This window comes from Rhinopithecus bieti, unplaced genomic scaffold (genome assembly GCF_001698545.2).
Source record: "Rhinopithecus bieti isolate Rb0 unplaced genomic scaffold, ASM169854v2 scaffold_38181, whole genome shotgun sequence".
NCBI classification, from domain to species: domain Eukaryota; kingdom Metazoa; phylum Chordata; class Mammalia; order Primates; family Cercopithecidae; genus Rhinopithecus; species Rhinopithecus bieti.
The window spans coordinates 955,973-970,281 of record NW_016815853.1 but is presented as its reverse complement, the minus strand read 5'-3'; the positions used below and the strand labels follow the sequence as shown (position 1 = coordinate 970,281).

The 14,309-nt window shown below is 52.3% G+C and overlaps 2 long non-coding RNA genes across 2 annotated transcripts; one reads left to right on the top strand and one right to left on the bottom strand.

Annotated features, from left to right (window-relative positions):
- Positions 1 to 3,231: 3,231 nt before the first annotated feature.
- Positions 3,232 to 12,046, bottom strand: LOC108516547 (uncharacterized). The gene is made up of 4 exons (XR_001881865.1): positions 12,006 to 12,046; positions 8,157 to 8,232; positions 7,717 to 7,915; positions 3,232 to 4,997 (listed from the first exon to the last, which is right to left on the bottom strand). It is a non-coding gene; the product is annotated as an uncharacterized LOC108516547 (long non-coding RNA).
- Positions 8,516 to 11,249, top strand: LOC108516546 (uncharacterized). The gene is made up of 2 exons (XR_001881864.1): positions 8,516 to 9,475; positions 10,624 to 11,249. It is a non-coding gene; the product is annotated as an uncharacterized LOC108516546 (long non-coding RNA).
- Positions 12,047 to 14,309: the final 2,263 nt, after the last annotated feature.

Below are 14,309 nucleotides of genomic sequence, written 5' to 3'. Positions count from 1 at the left end.
GGAGAGAGGATGCTGGGAGTGGGAGGGGCCGGGGGTGGGAGAGAGGATGCTGGGAGTGGGAGGGGCCGGGGGTGGGAGAGAGGATGCTGGGAGTGGGAGGGGCCGGGGGTAGGAGAGAGGATGCTGGGAGTGGGAGGGGCCGGGGTAGGAGAGAGGATGCTGGGAGTGGGAGGAGCCAGGGTGGGAGGAGTGAGGAGAGGGAGAAGAGGGGTTCTGGGTGGGAAGGATTGGGGAGCAGGAGGAGGGGAATCCTGCAGCTGGAGGGGCCGCAGCTGTGCGCAAGGTGAGCACTTCCCAGGCAGCTCTCTGAAGGCTAAAGGGCGACCCTCTCAGTACCCTGGATGCCCGCGGAATGGCCATGCGAGCCCAGAGCCCACACATGCCATGTGACAGGACCCCGTCCAACCACGGTCACATCTGGGCTTTTCTCCATCAAGAGTGAAGAAGGCAAACACTTGAGAGACTCCCGACCTCGGGTCTCCTCCCGCCTCCACTTCCAGCTGCTGGGAAGCTGCCAGGGTGCAGGTTGTTCTCCAAAACTCATTCAGGAAGAATCTGTTCCCTGGGCTACTCGAAGTGAACCGGCCACCTCTGAGCCACCCGAGGCTGGGTCAGAGCTCAGCAGGCCCAGGAGCTGAGGACGCCGCTAATGCCTCGGGTCCTCGCCTGCCACCAGGCAGCTCCCGAATGCTGACCCCGAAGGCCGCTGTCCCGTTTCCTCTGTGTCTTTACAGGAAACGGGGGTGGAAATGAAATGTTAGAGCCGGTGGGCACTGGCCTTTCAGTGTCTCCCAAAGATGAGAAGGGCCCTCATCTCTGCCCCACCAGGCCCCACAGCGATGAGGGTGATTATGACTGCTTCTGTGACATGTAAGGCACAAAAATTATCCCGTGACGTCGGACACCAGAGAAAGCCACGGGCACTGGGCTGTCTGGAGGATATTTTAAGGTATTTTCTTATAACATACTGGAGTTTCTTTTTTTTTTCTTATTTAATTTCCCTTTATTTATTTTTTATTATTATACTTTAAGTTCTGGGGTTCATGTGCACCACGTGCAGACTGGATACACAGGTATACATGTGCCACGTTGGTTGTTGCACCCATCAACTTGTCATTTACATTAGGTATTTGTCCTAATGCTCTCCTTCCCCAGCCCCCCAACCCCCGACAGGCCCCGGTGTGTGATGCTCCCCTCCGTGTGTCCAAGTGTTCTCATTGTTCGGCTCCCACCTATGAGTGAGAACATGCGGTGTTTGGTTTTCTCTCCTTGTGTTACTTTGCGGAGAATCTTTATTTGGGAATTGCATTTCCTTAATCTAATCATGTTTTGCTTTATGCATGTGTCATTGCAATTTCCCCACACGGCTGCTCCTGCTGTCCCTGGACACTGGCTGAAAGGCGGAGGTGGAGGGACTGGCCCGAGCCCTGGTTTTCGTCCTGGCCCTGCAACTGAGCCACTCGGTGACTTTGGAAAAGTGACTCAGCTCTCACCTCTCAGGTTTCTGAATGAAAAATAAAACGGGCTGCTGCTGGACTCACAGGCCATCGGGAGGGTTAAAACACACACGTGATTGCCGCATGGTGGCTGTGACGTTCACAAGCATTTGATACCAGGTGAAGACGTGGAGGACCCCAAATCTGAGACTAAGTTTGGAAGGAGATGAGACAACTGGGTTGTGTGGTCTCACCCCCAAGCCCTGCAGCCACTTGGACTCCCCAGCCCAGCGCCATGTCGCAGAGGCTCCGTGTGGTCACCTGCTCACTCTGCCCCTGGGGGCGCCCAGTCCCCATGCTGTGATCTTGCTCATCCAGCCAGCACACCCGGGGTTCCAAGTGGAGGCCCCTGTGGAATTTAAGACCTATTCATCCCACCTACAGAGGTGCTGATTGCGCTCTGTATTTCTGTACTGATGGTGGCCACGGGGGGCTCCCCACTGCTCTCCAGGTCTCGGTCCAGTTTGGGACTCTCCATCATCCCTCCCACGGGTCTCCGCTTTCTCACACCCAGCTCTTCCTCCTCTCCCGCTTCCTTTATCATCTTCACTTGAGGTCCTGGCCTCCTCAGGATAGCCATCCTCAGCTCTGCAGACCAGACAAAAGGGCAGTTGTGGTCTGGGAGAGCTTCTTGATCTGAATTCCATAAAGATTCATTTTTATGCAGTGGTGTATGTGTGTGCTCGCATGCACACACACACACACACACACACACACACACTGCATCTTTGAAAAGGCTTCAGGCTGGAAGATAGCTGCCCTTGGTGTGTTGAGGGCAAGAGCTGTACAGGGTGGTAAAAGGTTTCTCTCCCAAACCCATCATTGCCACAACCACTCCAGTGCAAAACCGTGTAGACTCTCTTCTGGCAGGCACTGCATTCCGGGAGCCAGTCTTTCCCCTAGTGAGGCCGAAGTCCATGCCTGGAAGCAGCCTCTGCTCCTGGTGCTGGCATAGTCAGAGCAGCATGGGCCACATTTGCTTTGGGGAGGGAAACAACTTCTGGAGCCTGCATCTCTGGTACCCAGGTGACAGCAGACCCAGCCGTGTCACTGCGGCCAGGCCGTGCTTGGCAGCTTTAGGGAAACAAATTAGCAGAAGACTGCAGGGTCCAGGGACTTAGCAAGCTGCCTCCAGGGCAGAGGAATCAAAAGACAGATTTGTTTGTTTATTTGTTATTTTTCTGGCCCTGGCTTCAATTCCCATACACAGAATTTGGCTGTGGGATTCTTTAAAAAAAATCATTCTATTCTTGGATTTTAAGCCATTATTAAAATTCTATTGTATTTTTTTCATCTGTTTATCATTGACCCATCAGTCCATTCAACAGGAATCCTGGCCAAGTGCTGGTCACAGTGAGGGACTCGGAGCTTAAAGTCAACCGGTGCAGAGGGAGAGAGAGACAGAGGGTGCTGGGAGTGGGTACAGAGCCAGCATCCCCAAAGCCACTGGAAAGCACCCACGGCTGGCAGGCTGGAGGACATGAAGCCTGGCAGGGGGAATCTGCTACCAGAGCCAACAACACTAAAGGAGCTATAGGACCCAGGAAGCAAGCTGGCCGAGGCAAGGCCAGAGAAGACGCGGCGGGTTAGAGAGATAGACCAGAGCAAGTTGGATGAAGTATTTTTTATACACTCATTCAAAGGGGGCCAGGGAAAGATGGGGAGACAGGACCACCAAGTTGGATGAAGTACTTTTTATACACTCATCTCATTCATTTGTTCATATGTTCATTCATTTCTCCACTTATTCTACAAGCATTCTTCAGGAAACACTGAGAGCCGTGTGACCTTCCAAGCTCAGGGACAGACCAGATCACTGCTTGGGTGGCTTCTGTTCTGGTGGTGGGCTGAGGTATTGAACAAATGGAGCCAATAAACGCAAGTCGGGGTGACCGATGGTCGTTAAAAAAATAGAGCCAAGTCCCGGAAGAGGATGTATGAGGTGCTGTGGTAGAAAGGGTCCTGGGGGAGGTCCTATGAGTAGGGCATTGGATTGAGGTCCAAATCAACAGTGAAAGTTGTGGGTGTCTGGGGAGGACTGGGGGCAGATGGAGAAGCCCTCACAGGTGCTCTGCTGCCTAAGGCTGCTCGCTGGGCACCTGGAGGAGCAGAGGCTGAAGGCCGGTGGAGGTTGTTCTGCCCTCTATGCTCCTAGGTCCCTTCCCCAGGGTGCTCCCTGGATCAAGTCCAACGGGGATCCTCCACTGTTCCTATGCCATGGCAGACATGAAACACGGTCATGCTTGTGTAGCATGCTGGGAGGAAAGGTGGACAGGTGAAAGCTTCCAGTACCCAGAGCTGAGCCCTGGCCCAATTCTGCTGCCCAGAGGGCTGCAGGGAGGCGCTTGGTGTCCTGAACAGGGCTCAGAGAGACAATATGATGCTGGAGGAACACCCAGGGGAGGACACGCAGAAGACAGAAAGAGCTGCCATCTGAGCACCACCCCCAACTCAGGGCAGATCAGCCCTGGCGAGGATGGGAGGGATGAGCAGCCAGCCCACCTGTGCAGTGAAGCACGCAGGCAAGGCGTGCAAAGGAGCTGATGCTCAGCGTCTTCAAAACCAGGTGCAAATCTCGCCTCAGAGCCAGTGGGCTCCTCGGAAGGTCTGGTCAGGGAGGAAGGGGTACGCTCTCAGCTAAGAATGAGGAGATCTCTCTGGAGCCAGCAGTGGGGCTTCTGTCCACCGTCAGTGGAAGCAGGGCGACTCCTTAGGGCTTTTCAACAGTGAGAAGCCCAGAACGCGCAGCCTGACTTGATTTTCTCCCCACGCCTGGGTCACAGGCTTAGGATGTGAAAGACTCAAGATGACATCATTCCTACCTTGAAATAAGAACAGCTTTGCCGTTGCACACCCACTGGGTACCAACCTTCCATTAACATGCAAGGAAGAGCAATTCCCAAGAGAGAAGCACAAGGTCAGGTTGCTTTTCTCAACTACTAAAACGGTCAAGGGGGAAGCAGTCCAGGGTGGCCCACTGGCTCCCGGGTGCCGTCAGGGACATGGCCTCCTCAAATCTTTCTGCTCAGCCAGTCCTAGGCTGCCTCAAAGACACAAGACGGCAGCCGCACCTCCAGCACTGCATCCGCGTTCTCCACAGAGGACAGTGAAGGGCAAAGGCAGGAACCAGCCAAACGTGTTCCTGTGAAAGGGCCTTCCTCAGCATTCACAGAGGCACTTTCACTGGCACCCCCTGGCAAGGACTGGGTCATACGACCATGAAGCTATAAGAGAACTGGGATGAGGCACCGTTTTTCACCCCATTTCTTTTATTTTGCTTGATTTTGTGGTGAAATCTGGGCATATAGTTTCCACAGCAACCTCTATGAGGTAAATACTGCACCTTCCCTGTGAAGACGCTGAGTCTCAGGGAGGCTGCTGACCACCCCCAAATTACCTGACACTCTGTCAGCTTCCAATCCAAGCAGGTGATTCCTCGGGTGTCCTCCTGAGTCCTTTGCCATTCAGCCCTTCCAAGGTGTTTCCAGCTCTCCAGTGATCCTGGCAGGGCCACAGATCCCATGTGGTTAGGACTGATGGCATCTGAATTAAAACTTATCTATGTGCTCAAAGCAAACTCCTAATTTTGCATTAACCTGACACTTGGTGCTTGATTTATTTTAGTGTTTGTGGTAATTGTTTTTGAAATTTTTTAAGATAAAGGGGACAGAGAGTACACAGCAGCAGAATGCAATTGACAGTAAGTGCTTATTATGTAATTATGGACTTTTTAATATGCATATTTTTCTCTGTGGTTGGTAGCAACTAGATACATAATTACTGAATTTTAAAGAAGAATATTATCTACAAAGCCTTCTGGCTGCTGACAAGTAGGAAAGATTCTTGCCTGGTTTGTGGCTAAATTCTCTTAACAATTCACGGCCTGGGAAGGTGAGGGCAGCCTCAGAGAGTGATGAGAACCGGTGCTGTGGGGGTGAAGCTGGTGCCACTGAAGGTGTTTTTAAGACACAAATGCACCTTCTGATTCTCCAGCGAGCCCGGGAATTGTTTTAGTCGGCCCGGGCTCTGTAACAAAATCCCATGGAAATTCATACCACATAAACCATGGAAATTCATTTCTCACGGTCCTGGAGGCCAGGCAGAGTCAGCATCGGCTGAGGCCAGTGCCCCACAGAAGCTGGTGCTGTGTGTCCTCCTGCAGTGAAAGGGGCGAGGGAGCTCTCTGGGCCTCTTTCTTAAGGGCACCAATCCTTTCCAGGAGGGCTCGGCCCCATGGCCTCATCACCCCCCGGAGGCCCCACCTCCTAATACCATCACCTTGAGGGCGAGAATTTGACAAATACATTTTGAGGGGACAGAAACCTTCAGACCACAGCAGGAATGACGTGAAGCGGAGTGATGTCCAGAGAGGGGCTGGGCTTGGAGGTGTGCTGGTGGTAACTTCCAGGAGGGAAAGAACAGTCATTGGGTGGAAACAAAAGGTAGGATAAGAAAGATGCCAGGCGGAAGGGCGGCTGCCGGAGGGCTGGACTCCAGAGGCCAGCGGGGCTGAGACAGTGGGAAGACCCACGCAGAGCGAGGCGGAGTCCAGCAGAATCACACAGACTCACGCAACAGTGCAGCGCCCAGAAGCAAAGCTAGTGGCGTCCCAGGAGAGCCTTCCCTCCGCTCCCCTCTGAGGGAGATGCCAGGGGCCTCGGCCAGGCCTGGGAGCTGCTTCCCACTCCAGGTCCCCGCACTCATGGCTTCCACGCTTGAAGCCTGACGTCCCTTCCTGTTGCTTTCCAGGTGAGCAGGGGCTGGGGCCTGACCAGGCAATGGGGTGAGGTGCCTAAACCCAAGCATCTGCCTGTGGCCACCTCACGGGGGCCTCCCCCAGGTTCCTGTGAGCACCCAGGTGCTGGGGCTTGCCCTGCCTCTCCGGGTTCCAGGATGCAAAGGAGCTGGCACTGGGCAATCTGAAGAGTTGGCCTGGTGGCTGCCCCCTCCCCGTCTTATCTTCCTTTAGGAATGGTGGGGCAACCCTGGACAGGTCTGATGTGGGGCAGGCAGACCCCAAAATGGGGGCTTAGCCCAGGTCTGTTACTGGTTTTGCCCCCGAAAGAATTCCAAGGTGAGCTGGTGCTGTTAGCAGCTTTTATTGCTGTGGTAGCCGAGGGGGCTGCTCCCAGAACAGCAGGACTCCCCATGGGCAGTGCACCCAGAACAGCAGCTCAGAGGCAGCCCCGCATCATATTTATACCCACTTTTAACTACATGCTAATTAAGGGTTGGTTTATGCAGAAGTTTCTAGAAAAGGGGCAGAAACCTCAGGGTCATTGGGTTTTTACCGTCGAAAGTGGCAGTAACTTCTGGGTCTTGCCATGGCAATGGTAAACTAAACAAGGCTCACTGGTTGGCACATCTCACAGGTGGCTGCTGCCACCGGCCCTGTTTCAGCTGCTCCTCCACATCTGGTGTCTGTGCCCTGCCTCGGAGTCAAGCCCGCCTCCCCCTTCAGGTCCTTGGCACTGCCTGTTGGCTTTGCCCTGGCAGGTGCACTGGGGTACAAAGGGGCAGCAAGGCTGCTGCTGGCGCAGGCATCCCCATCCCTAAGACGCAAGTGGAAGGCGAGTGGACCTGGGTCCGACCTTTCTCACGTGGCTGCCACATGTCTGCAGCCAGGGTGGGCTCCTCCGGCAGAGCAAGCCCTGTTTACCTCGAGTGGGGACCAGGTGGTGCAGCTTCACACTGCTACTCTCTGCGCTCCACTTGTTCTCCTCCCCCATTCGTCACCACCCAGGTGACGCTTGCTGAGGAAACGTCCAGTGTGACCTGAGGCCCGTGTGGGGGCTGCACCCACCTTCTTCCTGCTCCTGTTCACTCCCACTCCATGGGACGCCCGCCATGTCTGTTTCCCTCTGGGCCCACAGGGATCCTGCTGCTTTTAACAGGAAATCCCTCCCGTCTCAAACCTCTGAGCCCTCTGACCTGGCAGGGGGACTTGATGACAGCAGAACCTTCTCTGCACCCTCAGGTCACCCTGCTCCTCTCCTGGCCATGATACTAGGGTCACTGGAGACCTGGCAGCTCTTCAGGTGGACAAATTAGGCCAAGGGGGCCACTGCAGTGCTGACCAGTTCATCATCCGGGCAGTGCCCGTCCATCTGCTGAGATCGCCTCTCACTGCAGGGCTGTGTTGGTGTCTGGGTCGGGCACTGGCCCCTCACCCCAGCCCTGACGGTTCAGGAGGACTCAGCTTTCCTGGGTTGGGTCTCACCTTCCCTTCCTGACCTCAGGTGTCTGCCTCCAACTCCACCAGATTCTGAAGACAAGGGACGAGACGGCTGACCACTGGAAGACCAGCTGTTGTTGGCGAGGGAAGCAGGGGAGACCCTCTTTCTTTTTCTTGTCGAGGATCCAGCGCGAGAGAACCTCCTTCAGCCTCTCTGGCAGGTTGTCCTGCCTCCTGGGTCCCGCTGTCAGGAGGAGATGGGTTTGCTTTTGACTCTGACTTCACGCAGCTCACATGGTGCCTTCCACAGCAAGGATTCCTCCACTACTCTGGGTCCTTCTCCCCCTCTCATGGTCATGGCCACCCTGTTGCCCAGGCAGTTTTCTTAGCAGCTGCCCAGCCCCCGTCTGTGTCCCTCCCATGGGCTCTGAAGCCCTTCATCTTTCTTTTCTCAGCATTTATCATGGAGGATGGAAGTGACCCACCTGCCAACAGTGCTCTGCTCAGGCACACCACAGGGCCAGACTGGGCGTATGACGGTCATGAGCCTGTGCAGTGCCCCTGGATAGGTATCAAATAAAAGAGTGTTCATTCAGGGTGTGCTGAATGAATGAATACATGAAAAAATGGTTGGGGGGTGGAGAATGAATGAATTTCAAATTCTCAGGCTGCACTTTCCAAATCTGACACAACCATATTCAGCTGCTTGTCAAGACTATTTGAGAGCCACCCCTTTCCCACATCCCCGGCCCCCTGAGCAGCCACGGCTGCTGTCACATCTGCCTCTTGATGTCTCTGGGCCTGGGGAGTTACCCACACACACTGAACATCAAGGTCAGTATTTTTAGATGCAATTCTTTAATTTTTGAAAATGCTCAGAAGAGATGTTAGTGATGGGTACATATTTGATAAATATAAATAAATGTAAGAGCTATAAAAATAAACTTCCCTAAAACCTCTCTGTTCTATTAACCATCTCCTGGAGGCCCACGCACGTGTTCTGTGGAGACGATGGGGTACTCCGCAGCCCCTGAGACTTGGGGAGGGAAGCCTTGGTGAGGCCAGTGACAGAGTTGATGCAGGAAGTGCCATGTCCGTCCCGGGGCCTAGAGCCTGCACTACGTCATCTGGCCCAGACCAGAGGCCACGTCGTGCCCCGCACTCAGGGTTCTGAGGAGCTGGCAGAGCCCCCGGGGTGAGGCAGAGCCAGCAGAGCGAGAATCTCCCCAGCAGATGGGAAACGTGTGCCCATTCACGTCTACGCCCGGCACAAGGCCTGGCCCTGCAGGTGAACAGGAAGGTGAGTGCAAGGGCACGGCCCTCTGTGAGCTCACAAGCCAGAGGCCAAGACCCTCGGACAGAGCATTGTGAGGAGTAAGTGCTGGGAGGCATCTGCAGAGCCCAGAATGGGGGTTCCCAGTTGGGACCCTGACCCTGGAAGGGGCCTTTAAGCTGAGGGCAGAGCTGTGAGCAGGTGCATGGGGCTAGGACAGGAGCCTGCTCCCACAGGGAGACAGCACACACACATGGCCTGGGCTAGGAGCCTGTGAACCACTTGGGAGCTGGATGTGTGGATTCAGAATGCCCGGCCATGGAGATTAGGCCAGCGACAGGAGAGCTGTTTGGTGGAGCAGGGACCAGGGACACCCAGTAGCCTCAAGTGCTCTGGGCTTCGTCCAGAGGGTGGTGGGGAGCCACTGATGTGTGCCTCCCTAACAGAGCTTGCAGGGGGAGGCTCCTCCTCCTGCCTCCCACCCTGTGGCCTCATCACCCTCAGAGCATCACCATCTTCCCAGTGGCCAAGGTAAGAAGCTGGGACTGTCCCCATTGCCTTCCTCTGGGACCCTCCTCTGATACTGCACCTGCTGGACCTTTCTTTCTTGGCCGATGGCACCTGGGCTGGCATCCCTGCATCTGTCCTCTCTACATGGCACTGGCTCACACTCTCGCTCCCTTCACCAAAGCCCCCACCTGCGGCTGTCTCTGGCCTTCCCCAAGCCCACAGAGGAATCTGAATCAGTGGGGTCAGACTCAGCCTGGCTTCCCAGCTCCTCGGCGGCTTCCCATGCTCTCAGGCTGAGCTCCCAGCTCGGGGGGCTCACTCTCACCCCAACCTGACTTTCTCTGTGTGGGTCTTTCTTGTGCTGACTGGCACCCATGTCTCTCTCCAGCTCCTCCATGTTCCCATCGCTGTAGTCTAACACCTCCTCCTCCAGGGAGCCTTCCCAGATCCCTCAACCCAAAGTGACTTTCCCAGTAGCCCCTCAGGACACTGCACCCTTCCTGCAGAGCTACCATGAGGAACCTATAACAAGGAGTTATTCGACATGCAACAAGTGCTCAGTAAAATATTTAAGGAGACAGTGAATGAATGAATGTATTTCCACCCCCTCAGCTCTCTGAGTTACATGGTGGACAGTCCATAGAAGATGAATAATGTATACATTTTTAATTGAGTTAAGCTCCAAGCATTTTTACCCTGAGCATTCACGCATACACTTAAATATTGAAATAACCAAATGCACAAAACCTTCTGTGGTCATGGTTCTCATTTTGCCTGAATCGCTTCTGTCCAGAAGTGGGCATCCCTGTGTAACAGCCATCGGAGGGCGTGGGAACGGACAGGGTTCATGCCCTGCAAACATCTGGAAGTGGCGTTGACTTCCCTGCCAATCCGAACGAGTGCACAATGTAGGTAAATCCTCTTTTGACTAACAGATCTATGCTGGCCCATTAGGATCCACAGGAATGAACAGGAATCCCTTTGGGAATTTTTCAAGGCTTACAGGGTAAATTTCCCATTGCTTCAGTAAAAATGTAAAGCTGGTCTTTCTGCAGTCTTTTGCCCGAAGCTGTCGGTCTTTTTGGGTTTAGCAACCACCCTGAAAACCCGCACACTCATTTGAATTGTTGCATCTTCACGTTTTGAATATTCTGCATCTCTCCTTGCAGGTTCAGGAGAAGAGGTCCAAAGGCACCACCTCTGCTTCATTGCAGTGAAACCCTCCCACCGCAGCCCCCAGCCCCTCCAGGGATCCACAGAGTTCACTGCTCGCTCACAAATAGTATACAGCACACGCAAGGAAAGTTAATTTACTGGTTTACCTACTTCTGTTTCTTCTCCAGCTTTGCCCTGTTTGATTCCATTTAAAAATGTTTCTACTTTATCCATCAGTGAGCTCCCTGTGTCGGCTAGAAAGCCTCTTTAGAAGCATGTTTAGCATCTTTTGATACCGATATCTATTTCAGAGACTCTTTGCTCCTCCAGTATCTGCCTTATCTCCTTTACTATTTTTCATTATTTGTCGCAGCTGTCTGCCTCATCACTCTCTGCATTTTTAATATCCTCTTTGTCTCCTCCACTTCTGTATATTCTTGTTTGTTCAGTAAGCCTCATTCAATATTTCATTGTATGTGTTAACTGTTAACTCAGCCCTAATTAATCTCACTTTTCAACTTGGTTCAGTTTAAGGTTCTAGACATGTCAATATGAAGGGTGTATTTGGGGGGTGCGAGAAGTTCAACAGCAAGGGGATTTACAGTGCCACATGCAGTCTCATTTTCTCGCAGAAATCCCAGTTGCTTTGCCTTTTCCTTCAGACAGACATTTTTGTTTCCGACTTGCCCCTTGGGTGCAGGACACCTGTGTGGACGTACTGCCAGCAGCACGCTGGCCACCCCTCCACCGAGGGTCAGGAGCACTGAGGAGGCATCTCCCTGCCCATGGGCAGTGCCACAGGAGCTGCACTCAGGCCCCCAACCTTCACAGGCACGTAAGGTGCACTGAGGCATACTCAGAGCCCCCGTCACCTGTCCATGTGGGTGAGGACATGCTGGGTGGTCTGATGGCTCAGCACCAGGCAGACCACTTGACTGTGATGGTGTCTTCAGGAAATCCCGGACACAAGACAGAGGTTTGAAATATTGCAAATACTGCAAATACACAAATACACTGCAAATACACAATAAGCTATGTACACATAGTGGTATACACATGCACGCACATACATGCATGTCCACAATCCATGTTCCTATGCACCTGTTTCCGCACATGCAGGTTCATGCACATATATTCCCTGCAAATGTTTGTCAAGCACATGCCAGGTGCCTCATGCTGTTCCATGCACTGGGACTGAGCCATGAACACCTGGTATAGACAGTGTCCCTATTCTTACAGGTCTCATATTCTAGAGACTGGAGATAGACAGGTAGTGACAAATGAGCAAACACATATACACTACATTAGGAGCATGTATTAGTCCATTCTCATACTGCTAATGAACACATAGCAGAGACTGGGTAATTTATAGAGGAAAAAGGTTTGATTGACTCACAGTTCAGCATGGCTGGAAGGTCTCAGGAAACTTAAAATCATGACAGAAGGGGAAGCAAACACATCCTTCTTCATGTGGCAGCAGCAAGGAGAAGTGCCTTGAAAAAGGGGGGAAAGCCCTTTATAAAACCATCAGATCTTAAGAGAACTCACTCACTATCACGAGAACCACAGCATCTGGGCAACCACCCCCATGATTCAATGACCTCCCACGGGATCCCTCAATACGTAGGGATTATAGGAACTACACTTCAAGATGAGATTTGGGTGGGGACACCAGCAAACCATATCAGAGGGGTAAGTGCTATGAAGGAGGGAGGGAGGAGAGCAGATGTGGGCACACAGATGGAAGAGGTATACGTTAACCAAGTGTCAAGAGAAGGCCTGCCCCATCAGGGCTTTCAGTCAGAGCCCTCCAGTAGGAGAGTAAATTCTGTGCACAGCTAGGAAACATCTCAGTGACAGAGACAGGGAGCACAGGGTCCTGTCCAGATGTACACTCTGCACGGATGCACACACACTGTGAACAAGTGTCTGTGCATGCTCACACAGTGAACCAGCACATCTACCCAGATGCACACATCTGTGCATCTACACAGGGCGCAGGACTGTATCCAGATACAAGCGTGTGCACAGAGACGCACAGGAGGCAGATGCATGTGCAGAGGATGAGAACCTGAGCTCGTGGACCAGACCAGCCCGGCCTCCGTGTTGAGCAGCTGCCCCCGCATCCTCAGGCACTGCTGGGCAGTGACAGAGATACCAGCTAAGTCTTTATCTGTTGGAAAGGCAGCATCTCATTTAACCTTTTAAAAAATGAAACATTCCAAGCCCAAGAAAAAGTGAATCATCTGTAAAAGAGCGACTCCCTACCACTCAGATTTAGTCATTTTTGAAATATTTGCTTTAAATATTTTCCTAAGAAATAAAACCTTGCAAATGTAGTTGAAGGACTGGCCTCATATCCCTGAAGGCTGCCGTGGTCTCTGCCTGCTGCCCCAGACCTTCAGGGGCTGAAATTTTCCAAAAGTGCATGTGTAGCCAGCTTCCTTCCCTTTCCTTTTTTCAAATTCTAACACAGGTGTGGTCATAAGCCAGGTGGAGTTAGGTTTTCTGTGTTTTAATAAACAGACAAATGGTTTCATGTTGCACCTTTCATTGTACACCTTGCTTTAACAAATGTGTCTTTGATATGGATCCAAATTGTTACACAGAGATGCGGCCCATTCATTTTAAGTTCTTTGTAACTTTCCCTTGAAGGGATAAGCTACATCCAGGCTGGGCTTCTGTTTTCTTTATGACAACCAATTCTTCTTTCAGCACTCGGCTGGATACATGTGAGATATTGTCAACTCTTCTCCAGTATGTCCTTGCACGTTTACAGTCTCATCTCCTGCAGGCTTCTGCTGCTCCCCTGCTCCGTCAACAAGGGGTATTGTGGAACTTTCTACTTTTAGTAATCCCGTGGATACGATGTGGCATCTCATTACAGTTTTAATTTTCTTGATTAACAGTGTGGGGGAACATATTTTCTGTGCTTGTTAACTAGCTCTTCAAGCTCCCTGGTTTGTAATGATCTGTCCTTGTCCTTCACTCAGGCTTCTGTAGAGGAGATGAAATCATTTTTTTAAAGGATTCATAGCCATGCTGTATATGTTTCGAAAATGAGTTTTTGTTTTTCATATGTGTCACAAATATCTTCTGGGTCTGTGGCTTTCATTTTCCTCAAAAAATGCTCTGTGATACAGGACATTTACTTTTCATGTGGTCATTTAAAAACTGATTTTTGGCCCAGCACGGTGGCTCACCCACGTAATCCCAGCACTTTGGGAGACCGAGGCAGGCAGATCACCTGAGGTCAGGGGTTCAAGACCAGCCTGGTCAATATGGTGAAACCCCGTCTCTACTAAAAATACAAAAATTAGCTGGTGGTGGTGGTGGGCGCCTATAATCCTGGCTCATCAAGAGACTGAGGCAGGAGAATCACTTGAACCCGGGAGGCAGAGGTTGCAATGAGCCGAGATCATGCCATTGCACTCCAGCCTGAGCCATAGAGCAGGATTCCATCTCGATAGATAAATAAATATTTACTTTTCAGATTGCGTATGAGAAACTCTTTCTGTTCTTAGGTCGTAAAGACCGTCTCCACTGCTTCTTCCGTTGGTGGGGTGGCCTCTCCTCTCACCATGGTGGCCCCGAAGCGCCTAGAGTTCTCTGGCCACGCGGGACTCTAAGTCAGGAGTCAGCGAACAAGTCGCCTCGGCGGCGGCGCCACCGAACAGCCTGGAGGAAAAGCAGCCTCGTT